General features: G+C 39.0%; 1 long non-coding RNA gene across 1 annotated transcript in view; it reads left to right on the plus strand.

The window, feature by feature from the left end:
• Nucleotides 1-1,460: 1,460 nt before the first annotated feature.
• LOC110569451 (uncharacterized) overlaps nt 1,461-18,209 on the plus strand; it is an 83,320-nt gene continuing 66,571 nt past the window's right edge. Inside the window, exons 1-2 of the long non-coding RNA XR_010336737.1 lie at nt 1,461-1,791; nt 6,850-6,969. This is a non-coding gene — a long non-coding RNA (uncharacterized LOC110569451). The remainder of the gene's footprint in view (nt 1,792-6,849; nt 6,970-18,209) is intronic.

Here is an 18,209-nt window from a genome sequence, read left to right on the forward strand (position 1 = left end):
CAAAAAAGAATGCTACCCTTTGCCTCTTATCTACCAACACCTTTTCAAAATTTCTTCCTGTTTCCCCAATATCTGCCCTTTCTCCTTTAAATATTGAAGCCCTCAAAATCATCTTTGAAGAGAGGCACAGACCTACCTCCCAGGCACGGGCATGTTTAACCCTTGGCAAAATAAATTTCTAAATTGATTGAGACCTGTCTCAGATACTTTTTGGTTTACAAAACATAATCCAGATGTTGATCAGCATTACTAATAGGTACTGTTTATGACAGTGCTTTACTCTTGGTCAGCACATGGTTCTTTTCTGAATCCTTTGCAAGCACCATGTCTTAATTACTTAAGATAAAATCCTGTAAGATTGACCCCTAAGTGACAAGCACATACACAATAAAATCACAAGAAGCCATTGACAGTCATATAATAACATAGGAATATGCCTGTGTTCCGATCTTAAATTATTTTGATTATGAGACTGTATCAGTCTCCTCTGACTGGAATTTATGCATATTTGAGTTTGTGTACCCCTCCAAATGGGCATTGTAAAGCACGCAGTCTTGAGAACCATCTAGACACTTATCTTAGGGTTCCAGACAACTGTTTCTCCCTCAACACACAGGCCTAGTTCCCAGGCCAGAAATGGAGTAGGACTCGGGCAAACCTGGGAAGTGAGTCAAGCAAGAGCAACTTGTACAGGTGCCTGGATTTGCTCTTCTCCAAGCCCTTAGATGCAACCGTTTTCTTTTTCCTCTAGACCTGGATCCCTGAGGTTTGACCCCTGACAATTTAGTACCATGAGAAAAAGCTGGAGATAAAATGCTAGGTGAAGAAAAAGCAGAACTGGGAAGACTAGGTAAGTGGAAATTAAGTTCTTGAACTGCAGAGATCCCTGTTGAGAGGGTAGGTTTAGGCACCAGTTTGATTTAGGATGAAAACCAAAAGCAAAAATCACAACAGTGAGAGAAAGTTTCTCAAACTCGGCATGAAGCAAGTCAGCCATATTCCCTGGTGCTTTAGTCTGTTGGTCACATTTTTTTTCACACTGGAAGGGCGGGAGAAGAGGGCTTGGGAACTGTATTGGATGGAATTCCAGGAGCAACACCGCCATCGTGAGGAAACTGCTGGAAAAAGCCCCATCCCTGAGAGGACTCAAATTGAAAAGGTCCATTCTCTCCGAGGCTGAGAAGGCTTGGACCATGAGCTGGATCTTATTTCCACCTCCTGAGGCCTACCTGAAGCTCTGGACACAGTGAAGTCCAGGTGCGGGAACTGGCCCGTGGGGAGGGAAGGTTAAGTCAGCCTCTGCCAGGAAGTCCAGGCCCAGGAAGTTGTAGGGTGGAGTCTTGGTATTTTCCCAGTATGGGCGGGACTAGAGGAAGCCACCAACCAACGAAGTACTGGGCCTGTGGGTATTTATCTCTCTCCCCACCCCTGAGAGTCTGGGAAAGGCTGCCACGTGGTGCCCTCAGGCTCTGAGGCCTAGGACCTTTGTAATAGCAGAGTCAGTGCAGAGAACCAGACAATACCAGGTGGCTTATAAAGGATGCCATGTGCTTGCTGGAGGTTCCAGGTACAACCAAATTGCTTGCAGCTAGGAGGACTTTGAAGAGAAATGGAATCAGTCCGCCAAACCAAGAAGGATTAGCACTAAGAGCTGACCACACACAAACAGATGGGAACCGAAATCGAGTGAAGAGGATTGAAGATGAACCCACATTTTAAAAGTTCTTGTCTGCTGGAGGTGGTATTACCTGTGACCTTGCTTCACTTCTCCATAGATGGCTGATACGTCAGGTACATTGTAAAGAAGCATGACTGTTTCTAGAAATGCAAAAAACATGTGGCAAGATTTTAAAACCTGTCAGTATTCCAAAGAATACTTAATGAGATTTGAAAAGCATTCAAGCTACAAATGAGGAAAATTTGTTTAGCATTCAAAGTACAAGAGAATTTGAACGTTATTTTTTAAAGTATATATTATTTGTGCAAAGTGAAGATATAAGAATGTATGGCAAGGATATTTTTAAGTGGCTATTTCTTCTTGTTGTGATTGAGGTACCATTCACTTTCTTTCTTTTTCTTTTGAGATGGAGTTTCGCTCTCGTTGCCCAGGCTGGAGTGCAATGGTGCAATCTCAGCTCACTGCAACCCCCGCCACCCGGCTTCAAGCAAATCTCCTGCCTCAGCCTCCCAAGTAGCTGGGATTACAGGCACCACCACACCTGGCTAATTTTGTATTTTAGTAGAGACGGGGTTTCTCCATGTTGGTCAGGCTAGTCTTGAACTCCCAACCTCAGGAGATCCGCCTGTCTCAGCCTCCCAAAGTGCTGGGATTGCAGGCGTGAACCATCACGCCCGGCCTTACTTTCTACTTTATAATTTCTTAAAATCTAAACGGTGCCAGCAGTGGGTATAATTTTTGTAATTTCTTGAAATAGAAAGATCTTCTAGAGTAAGATACAAAAAAAAATGCAAGCACTCAAAAATATACATTGTTATTCATGTATGCAAATGGTATAAGGTAGCGTCGAAGAATTTGTGTAAAACTATATCCAGTTTGCATTCAATTATCTTTAAAAAGAAGGATAGTCCATGCTTCAAGAGGTTGGATAAAAATAAATAAAGAGGAGCAAATATATATAATAGGTACAACCATTTTCTTTTCCCTCTAGACCTGTAACTAGGTAACTTGGACCTATCTATCTAAAGCATATACATATATATACATGATGCCTATATATGTATAATTATGGTCAGTGTTAGAGTGAGTATGGGTTTCAACTTTATAGATTTTAAATAAAATTTTAAGATGAAACTTTGGTATAAGTTTTGAAAAATATAAACAAAAGAAACCCTAATGTTCTGAGGCATAAGCAAGGAGTGCCTGTTCCAATGTTAGTGTGTGTGTGTGTGTGTGTGTGTGTGTGTGTGTGTGTGTATTCAGCATAATAATTATTAGGTAAGGCAGGTATCAAAATTAAGATACTTGAGTGATGGCATTATAGGTATTATGTCCTGAGTATAAATTTTTTGAAAATTGATAACCTAATATTCTTTAAGATTTTAGTCAATCAAGAAGCTCATTGCAAACATTGTATTATCTAAAATCCAAGTCTTGCAAATATCTCATGACAATTTCAGGTATCCAGGAATCAGTAGTGAAAAGTTTGCATCTAAAGCATGATGCACATATAAATTTAATTTAAATATAAGTGTATTGTAGTGTATTACTGTAAATATAGACCTGTGTGTGTGTGTGTGTTGAAATAATGGGAATAAATATGCAAACGGCTATTAGTGTTTAATACAAGATTTTATGATAGTGCTTTTGTTCTTGATCAACACATGGTTATTTTCTAAATTCTTTACAAGCACCATGTCTTAATTACTTATGAGAAAACACCATAAGACTGATTTCTAAGGCTTAAGCAGTGGCACGCGCATACATAATAAAGTCATAGGAAGCCATTAAAGGTCAAATAATGATGTGCATGAGAACTTGCTTGTGTTCTAATGTTGAATGATGGAACCATAAGACAAAATCATGTTTCTTTCTACTGGAATTCTGTTAGTTTGGAGTATATGTGTCACCCCAAGGGGGACATTGTATGGAATTCAGCCTTGAGATCTATCTGGACCCTCCTATTAGGGTTCTGCTAACATGGCTGCCCCCAACTCAATACACAAGACCTAGTGCCCAGGTCAGAAAATGGAGGACTCCCAGGGAACCTGGCAGTGAAACAAGTCACTATGGCCTGGTGCCTAGATTTTGCTCTTCTCCAGGCTGTTATTTCTATTATTTTCTTCACTTTCTTAGCCCTAGACCCCTAAGAATTTCCCACTGAAGCAGATAACTTGGGGAAATACTGGGGATCAAGGTTGCATGAAGTAGAGCAGACCCACAAGGCTATAGTAGAGTGGAAGCGGGAGTCTTTAAACAAAGTGTGGCTGATGAAACTGGGTGGTATGGGCCTCAGTCTGAGTTCAGAGGGAAAACAGGAGCAAAAGTGAATTCAAATGAGCAGATTTCCCCCAAACAGGGCCAATAGCGAGGCAGCTTATTTCGTGGCTCCTTTGTCTTGGGGGCTTTTTTCAGATTGAATGGGCGGGAGTTGAAGGGCTTTGGGGGTGGGGTGCACAGGCAGAACTAATCAGCTTTTCCAGAGCAATACTGCCATCAAGAGGATGTAGCTTGACAAAACACAAACCCAAAGTTAGAGCTTCGCAAAGTTTTAGCAACTGAGAAATGTTGGGCCTTTTGTGAGGCCCAACCCTAACCCTAAGAAGGTCCCCTTCACTTTAAATCTGAAGCCTTCCAGGAGCTCTGGACAAGGGCAGGATCCTGGTGGAGATGCTGATAAGTAGAGGGTCAGGGGGAGGACTGAGGGGACAGCTGCTAGGCAGGTGGAGTATAGGAAGTATTGGGGCTTAGATATCTATCCAGTGAGGGTGGGACTAAAACAAATGGCTCAGATCCTATTTGGGGGACTTCTGGCCACATATCCTCTGGCTGAACAGTGAGGTAGGGGGTTGGCACAAGGTGTCAGCAATGTTGGTGTGCAGATGAAACATCTCATTCCAGATGCTATCTAACGGCAGCCAGTGTGCTTTCTGGGGGTCTAAAGGATACCTAAAAGTCTGGTGCCCCCATTGCCTAGAGCATGGAATGCCAGAGAAGAAGGTAGTGTGTGTCACTTTGCCAAGCCAATAAATCCTTGAACATCAATAGGAGTGCAGATATACACAACCAGAAGACAGGAGGTAACAGCTACAGTGGCTTTGCAGCACCTTTTCTAGGACCCGGTGTGAAGGCCTACCTATTTAGAGAGACCTACTTTTAGCTCTATTAAGGGAACAGAAATGGATTCTTTAGCTGTTGGCATTCCCCTAAGGAAGATGAGGCCATTGAGAATTGGGACCTAACTATTCATTCAGATTAGCGAGTATTGTTATCTGTGCCTGCTTCTGAGCCTTTTTCTAATGAAGATTCCTTGTAAGATCTGACAGGATACCTTCCTTTGGGAAGCTGAGCATATCAGAACCCTCAGGATACTAGCCCATGGCATAGCAAGAAAAGGAAGACATTTCATAAGATTGACTGCACGTGAGACTTTTCTCCTGTATCAGTGATGGAGTCAGTGGCTGACCACTTACAGAAGAGGAAGGACTGTTATTCTCGTGCACTGCTGTAATCTATGGTCACCACCTGAATTCTGCTTGCCCAGGGTAGAGCTATAACATCTACTGGAAAGTTTTTAGCAACTACTACAAAGACCATAGGGTCCCTGGGGAAATTGACTCTCCTGTTATTCATGCCTTGGTCTAGCTGTCTTTGAGGCTGTTATAGGTTGACATGAGCCACGAAGGGTTTGAAAACATTTGAGAAACCATGTCTCAATGGTTTCAAATACCCTATGAAGGTGTAAGGTGACCTCTGACCTTTTCAGCCTACTTCAGCTAAGCAGATAACTGAGAGAAACCTTGCATCAGATGAGTTAGGCTGCCTGTTGTTGAGTCATAATTTCACTTGACCATATGCTAGGCTAGAAAAGCCAGATATGTGGAGACAGTACACCATATCTGAACTTAGAATTGTGGGTGACAGAGGGGTAGCCCTAGCCCTGGAATTCCTCAGGAATTTTGTATTCCCACACCTTTTGTTTACATTTAGAAACTATCTGGTTAGAGTGAATAGAGGCCTAAAGCAGCAGTCCCTTGCTAAGTCCCAGGAATTCAAACATGACACCGTGACCAGTAACGGGAGATTGTAACTGTTGCCAACTCTCAATGACACTCAATCATTGACACTCATCTCAGATCAAAAACTGTTTCAAAATGAAGTTAAAAAGAAAACCACTCAGCAGGAAAGATGGCAAAGGAATAAGGCACCTCTATTATCACAGTCTCGAATTCACCAGTACTGAAGTAAATTGCAATTCATTGTGTTCTTCCATAAAGCCCTTAAATCTTCATCATAACCCTGAGCAAGCCTCTGAAAAAGAATCCATCGATATCAATGTTTGTAATGATTTGTAGAATTGGACAAGCTCCTACCAGGTGAGAAGCATTGTTAAATGGTTCACCTCTTAGAAGATCAATTGGTCAAATCATTTCACCTTTCACATTAGCATACCCTTTGTCCAGAGACTCCATCTTGAAAGTGATCACACAGACAAACTCCCACAGGAAAGTAGAAAGGAGAGGACAAAGAGGATCACTGAGATTTCTTTTGCAAGGATGGTATAGGTGAGGGGGCAAGGCATCCGTTGTCCAGGTTCAGCTACAGTAAGTTCAGCTATAGTAGGTAGTCTTTTTAAGCCTTTGGAAAGATTGAAATCCATTCGCCAAGTCCTCAATAGGGGAGATGTCCACACCTCTGTTGTAAGGAAGAAAATGCAAAATGTTGTAATGGAATCAAACCATTCTTGTTGGCTAATGGCAAAGAAATCAAAATGAAAAAATAAAGTCTTTCTTTCTCTCTTAATTACATACATTATTAATTCAAGTTGAATACATAAACATATTGGTTCAGAAAAGCGAATAGGCAGAAAGGAAGTTATCTGGAAAGTTCCCAGTCAAGCAACTAACAGTGTGTAATTTTCTACAGTGATGTTTCTAATGACTTGCCTTCAAGTTTTAACTTACACCTATCCAAAGCCTTGAAATGTTGAAAATGAGAAAAGCTTTCATTTGCAAGTTTTCTAAAAATCAAGAAACCAGCATCGTCTCAATATATAATTAAGAAAAGAACACAGTACAAGATGCACTTTTCTTTAAAACATACACACTTCTACACATATGCAAGATTTAAAGGCTCTATTCTGAATTCTATTTCAAAATTTTAATTAACAGAAAATCCAGCTTTCTGAAGCATATTTAATGACATATGATGAGACTTACGTGATGTGAGACCTGAAAAAACTATGATAGAAAGAAGCAACTCAAACTGCAAGGATATTCCTCATGTATCATGTAAGTAAAAGCTCACAAACTGTCCACATGTGCCCACACATGTACAATTATATAATAAAGATAAAAGAGCAGAATGCAATATGACAGACATCAATGAAATATCTATTAACCTTCTTAAAAGTATCATTTCTTTACTGCTATATATTTGTTCCACTTACTGATTTTTTTCCAGATGCATATGATTCTTATGGTTTGATCAACAGTAAAAGAATGCTATGAGATTTAACCGTAAAAAACTACTTGTTCCCCAAGAAAAGTTAATGCTGTTAGAGAGTGTTCATCGTCCATTGTTGCGCTGAGAATTCAGGGCACCAAATTCTATGTGTAGTGTGACCAGAAAGGATGGATTTGAAGGAAAGAAATGGAAGAGTGTGTGTGTGTGTGTGTGTGTGTGTTTAGCATTGTGCTGAGGAATGTGGGGAGTATATTGATGAGATATAGACTAAATTTATTTCATTAAATAACATCAGTTCTTATTGAACAATTTTATATAATTTTTTGAGTATTTGAACCAATGTACTCATCAAGCTGCTAATAGTGGATCCCTCAAAAAAAGTGGGATTTGGGATGAAGTAATTCCATTTGTTCTTCGTAGACTGTATATTCTAAGAGATTTTTCAAGAAGCTGATAATATATTTGCAATTTGAGAATCAACCCGTGAGGTTCCGTGGTGCAATGGTGAGCACTCTGGACTCTGAATCCAGACAATCAACCCAGAACAAATATGTGCAGATGGAATTATTGGTGAAAACATGATTTGTTGGCTATTTGAGACCTAATATATTTATATCTTTAACTGATCAGAAAGCAGGTGTATTCAGGACACCACATTTTAAAAATCCTTGTCTGCTTCAGTGGGCATTACTTGTGGCCTCACTGCACTTCTTTGTACAAGGCAAATGTGTCTGGTTATTTTGTAAACAGATATGTTTAACTTTAAGAAATGCAAAAATATAAGAAGCAACTTTAAAAATATTGCATATTCCAAGGAGTAGTTAATGATGTTTGCAAAGACCTCAAACTGTCATTAGTGAGAAAAGCATGTCTAACATAAAAGGTAACTGGGATTTTAGGTTTAAAATATACATTATATATGGATAGAGAAGATATCAGAATGTATGGCAAAGACATTTAAAAAGTTGTTTCTTCTAGTTTTCATTGAGATGCCATTTATTTTTGGCTTCGTAATTTCTTAAAATATGAGCAGATTTCCAACAGCAGATGTTACTTTTATAATTCCTTGGAAGAGAAACCTCCTTGTAGAATAAAGTATAAAGCAATTTCCAGCTAGGGAAAATATATGTTGATATATGGAAACATGCAATTTATGTAAGTTGGTGCAGAAGACTTTGTGTAAAACTATGCCCAGTATAAGTGAAGTTATAATTAAGGTGAAATAAATGTGCATATATATGTATAACAGTATTATATATGCCATATTTAAAATATATAATAAATGGAGCAATAAGAAACTCTTTTGCAATGTTTTGATTACTAAATATGAAGACAAAAATTTTATATAATGTGGCCAAACTGTCTGAGAATCAGAAGTGGCAATCTCCTGGATAAACCATCATGTACAAACAAACAATTTTAATATAAATTCATTGTTGTGTATGAACATAAATATAAAACTTTGTGTGTACTGAAAGGGGTAGGAGGATATGGTCCAAAAAGTTATCAGTGGTCTTAATTGGTTTTATGATGGTGCTTTACTCTTTATCAGTGCATGGTTATTTCTGAATCCTTGGCAAATATCATGTCTTAATTACTAATGAGGAAGCGCTTTTAAGGCTTATCTCTTAGAGATAGATGGTAAATACAGATACAGAGATAAATACACAGACACACACACACACACACACACACACACACACACACACACACACGCTCCTACATACCCAACAAAGTCGTAGGAAGCAATTGGAAACCATTTATGGAATCGGAAAGCGTTTGTCTTCAAATGGTAAATGAAATCACAAAACAAAACTCTTCAGATGAAAGCTATCTGGACACTTCTCTTAAGACGCCAGCCCAGTGGCTGCCAACAAGTCAATATGTAAGACTCAGATCTCTAACCTGAAAATACAGAATTCTTTGGGAGTCTTACAGATGGATGAGCTAGGCAAGGACATGTGGTTTGGTACTTAGAGATATCCTCCCTGCCTTGAGTTTCCAGCATTTTCTTTTTCTGCTTAGTTCCTGGATTCTTGAGTCTTGAATTCAGAAGCAGACAACTTGATAACTTGGAAAAATACTGGAGCTGCAATGCTGAGTGAGTGAGAACACAGCTGTGAAGGCTAAACCTATTGGAAATGTAATTCTTAAAAAGAGAAGGTCTTAGTTTCGTTTCAAATAGAAACCAAAAGCAAAAGTGCAGAAGCCTGATCAGACTGTCCCAAACTGGGCAAAAGTAAGGCTGCCACGTTTCCTGGCACATTTTTCTTGCTGGCGTTTTTTCGGTCTGAAAGGGCGGGAGAAGAACTAGGGAGCAGCAGTACTTGTTGGCGTATCTGGAGCACTACTGCCATCGTGAGGAAATAGTTTTGAAATACCCTACGCCGTTACAGCGTCCGTCCAGTGAGGTCTTTCGGTTTTGAAACGTCTGCTCAGCGGAGAGATTGAATAGGCCCTGACCCCAAATTAGTCGTCCCTGACTTCTCTGAGTTATTCCGGGAGCTCTGGGCAAAGACTTGATGCTGATATGACGATGCTGATGTGACAAAGCTGATATTCAGGTGTAAGAGCGGGTTGTTGGAGGATCAGGAAGGAGCCAATAATTGTCAGGAAGTCCGGGCACAGGAAGTTGTTGGGTGAGGCTTCCATTGAGGAAAACCTTCGGTGGCCCAGTGTGGGGTTTGCGCCCATCGTCTCCCGTTCCTGTCGCTGCCCCGCAGAAGATGGTTCAGGCCAATTCACCTTCTTCTGGAGTCATAGAACCTGGCTCCCTGTGGTAGCAGCATCACAACGCATAAAATCGGCTAATTTGAGGAGATATCTTACAACAGCATTTGTGCTTGCTGGGGGATCTCATACACAGCAATAGTCTGGACCCCATTGCCTTAGAGCAAGGAGGGAAATGAAAGAAGCATTGGGAGCCATCCTCTCAAGCCATAAAAGGCCAAATCTCCTGCTTAGAGAGGAGAGGCATGCACAAAGAGGCCAAAAAATGTTATGTCTATAGCCAAGGCTTGTCCCCTAATAGAGCTTTGCTGTCATCTCAGTTCTCTTGGTGGGGTTGATGGGGAAAAAGGGAGGAGTGCTTATCTCTTTATTTGTTCTCCCAGAGGATGCTGAACTCCTTGAAATCTAATCATTTTCCTCCTAGGTAACAATTGTTCTTCTCTGTTACTGCTTCATAAAAAGCTCCAGATGAGGATACCTGGTAAGCCTGACAACCCATACTTCTTGCTCCCAAGTTGGAGAATGTCTAGAATTATTTGGGATTCATTGCATAATGGAGAACCATTCTGGCGCCCTCTTCTACTTTCCTCACTCAGTTAGCATTTGGCCTTGTAGAGTAGTTGAAGATGATTTTTTTCTATGTGTGTTTGCGTGTATAAGTGTGCTGTAACTAAAAAATTTAAAACTTTCTGTTTCTGTGGTATTTACACCAAGGGCAAAATTGGTTAAGAAATTAAACAGGCAATTTACAAAAAGAATTCCAGCTGTTTATTAAATAAGTGAAAAGATACTCAATTTTACTACTGTTTAGGATGTTCCAATTATATACACACATTGTGTTTATGTATATATTGTGTTAGTTTATAAATATATGCACCAGTATTTGCACATAATCCTATATCTATACATACATACCTATTACGTGTATATGCACGCACATTAAGTAATATATAATTTTTACAAATATAGAGGTATTTATATATATAAAGACATGTATGTGTAAATGTGTGTGTGTACAATTAAAATAATTCTATTCACTTAAATATATTCAATTACATATTATTTCAGTTAAATATTATAACTGATATTATATTAAATAAGTATAACTGAATTATATTAGGTTAAATATTAAATAATTGTATTCAGTTAAATGATTTTATTCAATTAAATATCCTATTTAGTATTCTTTAATCCCCAAGGCTTAGAACAGTGCCTGGAAAATGGCAGGAAGTAGATACGTATTGGTTAAAGGAATATATGATTTTCTCTGCATATTGAGAGATCCGAGATGATAAACACCAAAGTGCAAATAGTAGTTACTGTACTACCATATGCTATTTATGAATGGGTGCTCATGCCTCTTTTTTACAAAAAGTTTTTTACATGTAAGAATGCTTTATAAAATATAAGAAACACCACTTGTTTTAATATATTTAAAAAATACAATTCCAGATTATTAAGTATCATCAATAGTAAGAGTCTTTTATTTATTTATTTTTTTTAAATCAGAGTCTTGCTCTTTCGCCCAGGCTAGAATGCAGTGGTGCGATCTTGGCTCACTGCAATGTCCGCCTCCCAGGTTCAAGCAGACCTCCCACCTCAGCCTCCCAAGTAGCTGGGATAGGATTATAGGCATGTGCCACCATATCTGGCTAATTTTTTTTTTTTTTTAGACGGAGTCTTGCTCTGTCACCACACTGGAGTGCAGTGGCCTGATCTTGGCTGCAACCTCTGCCTCCTGGGTTCAAGCAATTCTCCCACCTTAGCCTCCCGAGCAGCTGGCATTACAGCCAGTTTATTTGTGTAGAGGTGTTTATAGTATTCTCTGATGGTAGTTTGTATTTCTGTGGATCAGTGGTGATATCCCCTTTATCATTTTTTATTGTGTCTATTTGATTTTTTTCTTCTTTATTAGTCTCACTAGTGGTCTGTTTTGTTAATCTTTTCAAAAAACCAGCTCCTGGATTCATTGATTTTTTTTGAAGGGTTTTCGAGTCTCTGTCTCCTTCAGTTCTGCTCTGATCTTAGTTGTTTCTTGTCTTCTGCTAGCTTTTCAGTTTGTTTGCTCTTGCTTCTCTAGTTCTTTTAATTGTGATGTTAGGGTGTCAATTGTAGAACTTTCCTGCTTTCTCCTCTGGGCATTTAGTGCTATAAATTTCCCTCTAAACACTGCATTAGTGTGTCTCAGAGATTCTGGTACATTGTATCTTTATTCTCATTGGTTTCAAAGAACTTATTTATTTCTGCCTTAATTTCATTATTTACCCAATAGTCATTCAGGAGCAGGTTGTTCAGTTTCTATGTAGTTGTGCGGTTTTGAGTGAGTTTCTTAATCCTGAGTTTTAAGTTCAAGATTCTCTCCCATATGATATACATTTAACCCATTCACAAAGATATATGTAAGAAAATAATAGAGCAAATCAAAACATGTTTGCACTTATATAAAGAAAGGGGGTCAAGGGCATCCTTTGAGCACTGCGCCATAACTTATTTTATTAATTATTTTCATTATGCCCATATTACATGTACAATCTGGACAAAGGATAAATCAATTTCCAAAAAGAGGGATAAAAATGTTGTCAGGCTTACAAGGGGCATTAAGTGCCATTGAAAAGTACTCATGATACAAAGATAAAGAAACTTTGATTTCCAGGTAAGGTGGCAGGTTGAGCCCGGATGTCTAATATTGATTTCTCCTGATGCCCTTCTGAGAGGGAACCAAACAGATTTTTCTAAAAGATATAAGTTCAAAGGACAGAAAAAATAAGAGGAGACAATGCCAACAGTATTTAGAAGCTGAGAGAAGATGGAGAATTGATAAATGAATAACAGATGAGAGAAAAATTAGTCCTGATACAACAAAAGGAAAAGTGGAGAACCAACCTGATTTAAATCAAATACTTGCACGTGCGCGTGCGTGCACACACACACACACACTAAATTTGCTTCACCTGATACAGGGGCTTCTCCTTGTATAGCAGGTGGCATTAAAATATGAAGGATTTTGGTTTTAAGATGTTCAAGAAGCAACTGGGGACTTCTGGCTTCGTCTGAGATATAGAAAGCCAGAAAATGTGCTGTTTTCGTCCTAAATCAAGAACAAAAAACCCTGGATAATCTGAAAAAAACACAACGTTTCTTGGATCCATCAGAGAGTTGAAGAGAGCTGAGGAGTCAAGGTAAACAATTGGCCTGAAATCTAAGCAAAGACAGTTACCTATAAGGACAGACAAGTTGAAAGTTCTGGCTCATATATGGCAGAAGATAAGAATAAGACAGACCCACCATAAAAGCAGATGAGAAGATTTCAGCTGAACTTTCTAATGGATTACTCAAGGCTTAGTATGAGAGCATAGAAGCCCTGGAAGTCACGAACTTTTACTTGGGATTCATGGGACTCATTAAGGACAGAGCAAGAGACTGGAGAAAGTCCTCCTCAGTGCTGGAGGTCTGGAGGAAGGGAGCAACTACTGCTTTGGGAAAGGCACAAGCCCTATCTAAACCTTTCTCCCCTAAGGCGCAAAAGCTTTAAGTCACTGGAGGAAGAACAACAAACTCTGTTGCAGCCAGAGCACAGACGAAAACCTATTGCAGCTTAGGGAAAGGAACGTTTTAAGAAACCTCTAAACCTGAAAGAGGGGTTGGAAACTCTCCAGAGTAGTAGATGTCTCCTACTGCTGGGAAAAGGACAGGAGCACTGAGTAGCCATTCTCTGACACCCAGGGACACAGGACCTACCCAAGATGGAGGCTGAAACAGGACAATAGAGAACTCTCACCACCTGCAATCCTCAAATAACAAGAAATAGCAGTTTGCTACTGAAAAGCATGTGAGAACATGTATACAAAGACTTTCAGGCACAGGGGCATAGAGAAGGCATAATGCCTTTCAGAAACCTGACAAAGATGTTAAAAGAAAGTAAAACTATAGGCCAATACTCCTTGTGAACATAGACACAAAATTCCTCAACTAAAATATTACCAAACTAAGTCCAGCAATATATAAAAAGGCAACCACATCAAAACCACTGGAATTCACTCTAGATACTTAAGATTGGTTTAAAATTCACAAGTCAATAAATATAATTCCACCAAATAATATAATATAAATATTAACGGATTAAGGGAGGGAAAATATGGTCATTTAAACAGATACAAAAAAAGCATGATAAAAACTTTCAGTAAGGCCGGTGCAGGACTTAGGACTGCACTCCCAGGCATCTAAAGGGAACTTCACCATGAAAGATACAGACCAAAACATAGAAGAAATACGCTGAATGTTAGACACAAGAAGAAGTTCCTCTTCAAAGAGTTTAGTTTATTTGGTTCCCTTGTTCTTTGTTCCCTGCTCTCAAGGCCAGACTTCCTTATCCTTTCTGCCTCCCTGACCTAGTTTCAGTAAAGAACTTTCCTGCCAGTCCTAACCTACAGAGCCCACATGGACTACTCACTCTGTAAATTACCCCTCCCGCCACAATGGCTCTTCCTACCAAAACTGCCCTTCCCTCCTCATTACACACAACCCTGCACTCTTCAAGTTAACCAATCAAGTTTAACTTAAATTGTACAGTCCAACTCTAACCAATAAAGACAAAATACAGTAACAGAAACAAACTGCATTAAAAATAAAAACCTTTTCCCTTCTTTGTTCAGTGTACTCTCGTAACAACCAGCCTACAAACAATACCCTTCTACAAAAGTAAATTTGCCTTACTAAAAAATCCTTTACTTAAATGCTTATTTTCTTTACAATTCCAAACTTTTATTCCCAACATTGAAGAAGACCAACTTTAAAGGAGAACTTTTTTTTTTTTTTTTTTTTTGAGACGGAGTTTCGCTCTTGTTACCCAGGCTGGAGTGCAATGTCGCTATCTTGGCTCACCGCAACCTCCGCCTCCTGGGTTCAGGCAATTCTCCTGCCTCAGCCTCCTGAGTAGCTGAGATTACAGGCATGCGCCACCATGCCCAGCTGATTTTTTGTATTTTTAGTAGAGATGGGGTTTCACCGTGTTGACCAGGATGGTCTCAATCTCTTGACCTCGTGATCCACCCGCCTCGGCCTCCCAAAGTGCTGGGATTACAGGCGTGAGCCACCGCGCCCGGCCAAGGAGAGCTTTAAGAAGTAATTCTCTTCAGTATTACCAGACAGGCAAAACATAATATTGCAACTGTGAAACAAGAAAAGGATACAATGAGAAAACATAAAGTTACAAATAATGAATATGAGCACTACAATTAAAAACAACATAGCCGAAACATAAGACTCAACAAAGAAGTTGGAAAGTAGCTTTGGAAAAATATCCAGCAAAGTGGCACAAAAAGTGAAAAGGAGAAAAGCAAAATTAGAGTTCATCTGTAAACATGGCTCATTATTGACATAATAGGAATTCCCAGAAATTCCACAGAAATAAGGAACATGATATTTCAGATTGAAAGAGGCCACCAAGTTGCTAGCACAGTAGGTGATAAGAGATCTACCTGAGGACACTTTAAAATTTCAGAACACTGGTAACAGAGGGAAGATCATAGAACCTGCCAAAAGGGATAGCATACACATATAAAGAATCAGAGTGACTTTGGACTTCTCAACATCAACGCTAGAAACTGGAATACAGTGAAACAACGCCTTCAAAATTCTGAAGAAAATGTATTTCCAACTTAGAATTTTACACATAGCCAAATTGTAATGAACTGTAAAGATAAAAAAGATATCTTCAGATATGCAAGGTCTTAAAAATATAATTCTCATATAGCCTTAAAAAAAAAAAAAGCCATTTTCGGGCCAGGCGCGGTGGCTCAAGCCCGTAATCCCAGCACTTTGAGAGGCCGAGGCGGGTGGATCACGTGTTCAGGAGTTCAAGACCAACCTGGCCAAGATGGTGAAACCCCGTCTCTACTAAAAATACAAAAAAATTAGCTGTGTGCGGTGGCACGTGCCTGTAATCCCAGCTACTCAGGAGGCTGAGGCAGGAGAATCACTGGAACCGGGCAGCAGAGGTTGCAGTGAATTGAGATCATGCCACTGCACTCCAGCCTGGGCAATAGAGTAAGACTGTCTCAATTAAAAAAAAAAATGCTATTTAGCCTGTGCTTCAAAATAAGATTTAGAAATAGTAAGAAAGAAGAGAGGGGCTTCATGAAACTGGAGATCAATAGGGAAGATGTGAGATGAGAATCTTCAGAATGTTGATGAAGGGGCTATCAGATTGGCAGTTAAGCACCAGAGATAGGGGAAACTGGACACAATGGAGGAGGTCAGAAAATTTTGAGACAAATTTTGTGAGGAAAATTAAATTGATCAAAATCCATGATATGAATGAGACTCTTGAGAGATATTTTAGTCAACTTATATACGTATGTGTTTGAATGAATTGTGAGTATACGAACCATCAAATGAAATGACCATTCAATTATTCTAGGGGACAGAGACTAGGGAAAATATGTTCAGAAAAAGAAAAGCAAACACAATTTAGTAAATGGATCATCTCAAGGTATTTACATTGTCATAGTACTGTATGCATTAAACATTGACACAAGCAATTATAGCTACATTGGGAGGATGGGAGAAAGGAAGGATATAAGTGAAATAGTAATACTGATATTAGTGAAGTGTAGTGAGGGCAAGGAAAGTGAAAGATTCTTCTAGAAGGAAGAGTATATATTATGAATACGTAGGTTAGTTTTTAAATTGGTAATATGGGCATTCTATTTAGGGATATATAAGTAAGTAAAAAACTTATTAGCTAAGAGTATTAAAAGTGTTTCAATCTTGGAGGAATGTCAGATGGCATAATGTTGTTTGTAAAGTATTGTACAAATAACTAACATTGAAAAATGTGTTCATATATAATTTTGATTTTGATTTAAAATCTTAAAAACTATATCTTTCTATCTATCCATCTATCCATCCATCCATCCATCCATCCATCCACCCTTGTGGTATATAGGCAGAGTTCTAAGATGATTCCATCTCCCTGTATAATTCCTTAAGTATGAGTGGGACCTGTGAATATGATAGATTATCACTCCTGTGATTCATTTATATTATGTGGCAAAAATGATAGGATCTCAAAAGGGAGATTACCCTTGGAGCCTGATGTAATTAGGACAGGGAAAGAGGGCCTAGTGGTCCGAGATCTTCTCTTTTGCTTGCCTCAAAGAAGTAAGCAATTATGAGTTCTATAGCTGCAACAAAATGAATTCTGCCAACAACCACATGAGCTTCCAAGAGGATCTTGAGCCTCAGATGAGTCCCCAGCCCTAACCAACACCTTGATGGCAGCTTTGAGCCGAGAACCTACCTGAGCTGTGCCCAGACTCTTAACTCACAGAAACTGAGATAATAAATGTAGGCTGTTTTAAGCTGTTAAGTTTGAAGTAATTTCTTACATAGCAAGACATAATGAATATAATGCTAACACATGGGGAAGAAAAAACAAAGAAAACCTAATATGGACTGAAAGTTTGTATCACCTCAAAATTCCTATGTGGAAGCCTTAACCCACAATGTGATGGTATTTGGAAATGAGACTTTTGGGAGGTAGTTAGGTTTAAATGAGGTCATAAGGGTGGAGCCTGAATTATGATAAGTGCCCTTATAAGGAGATGAAGGGACCAGAGATTTCTCTCTTTGCCTTGTGAGTACACAACAAGAAGGTATCCATCTGCACACCAGGAAGAGGGCCCTAGCCAGGAACTGAATTGGCTGCCACCATGATCTTAGACTTCCCAGCCTCCAGAACCGTGAGAAGTACATTTATTTTGCTTAAAAATCTATGATATTTTTTAAGGCAGCCCTCACTGACTAAAACGTTTAGAATAAAGTATGGAGAAACATTAAAACTGGTTTCCTCTAAGAAAATAATGTAGGAGATTCAGTTTACAAACTGTAAAAAACATATATTGATTATTGTTTTGTTAAGGAAAATAGTAAAATGCAAACCTGTTAATTCAGTGTAATGACGTAAGTGGAAAAGGAGTGTGTGTATGTGTGTGTGTGTATGTGTGTGTCTGTGAATATGTCTGTGTGTGTCTCTCTGTGTGTGTGTTTGTACTTCCATATTTAGCATTGTAAGAAGTAATTACAAAGACAAATTGGTCACATGACAGATGTACTGAATAACTATGTTTTTAAGTATATGAAAAAATAGACAGACCAAAGTGCAAAGAAATTTACATCTGAAAACTGGTTTTAGATAAGAACTTCCCTTTTTGTTTAATACATTTCTTCACTAGAAGTTTCCTAAGAACAGGCCAGGCCTGGTGGCTGACGCCTGTAATCCCAGCACTTTGGAAGGCTGAGGTGGGTGGATCACTTGAAATCAGGAGTTCAAGAC

Source organism: Aotus nancymaae, unplaced genomic scaffold (assembly GCF_030222135.1).
Source record: "Aotus nancymaae isolate 86718 unplaced genomic scaffold, 86718_ANA_hifiasm-v0.15.2.pri h1tg000004l, whole genome shotgun sequence".
NCBI classification, from domain to species: Eukaryota; Metazoa; Chordata; class Mammalia; order Primates; family Aotidae; genus Aotus; species Aotus nancymaae.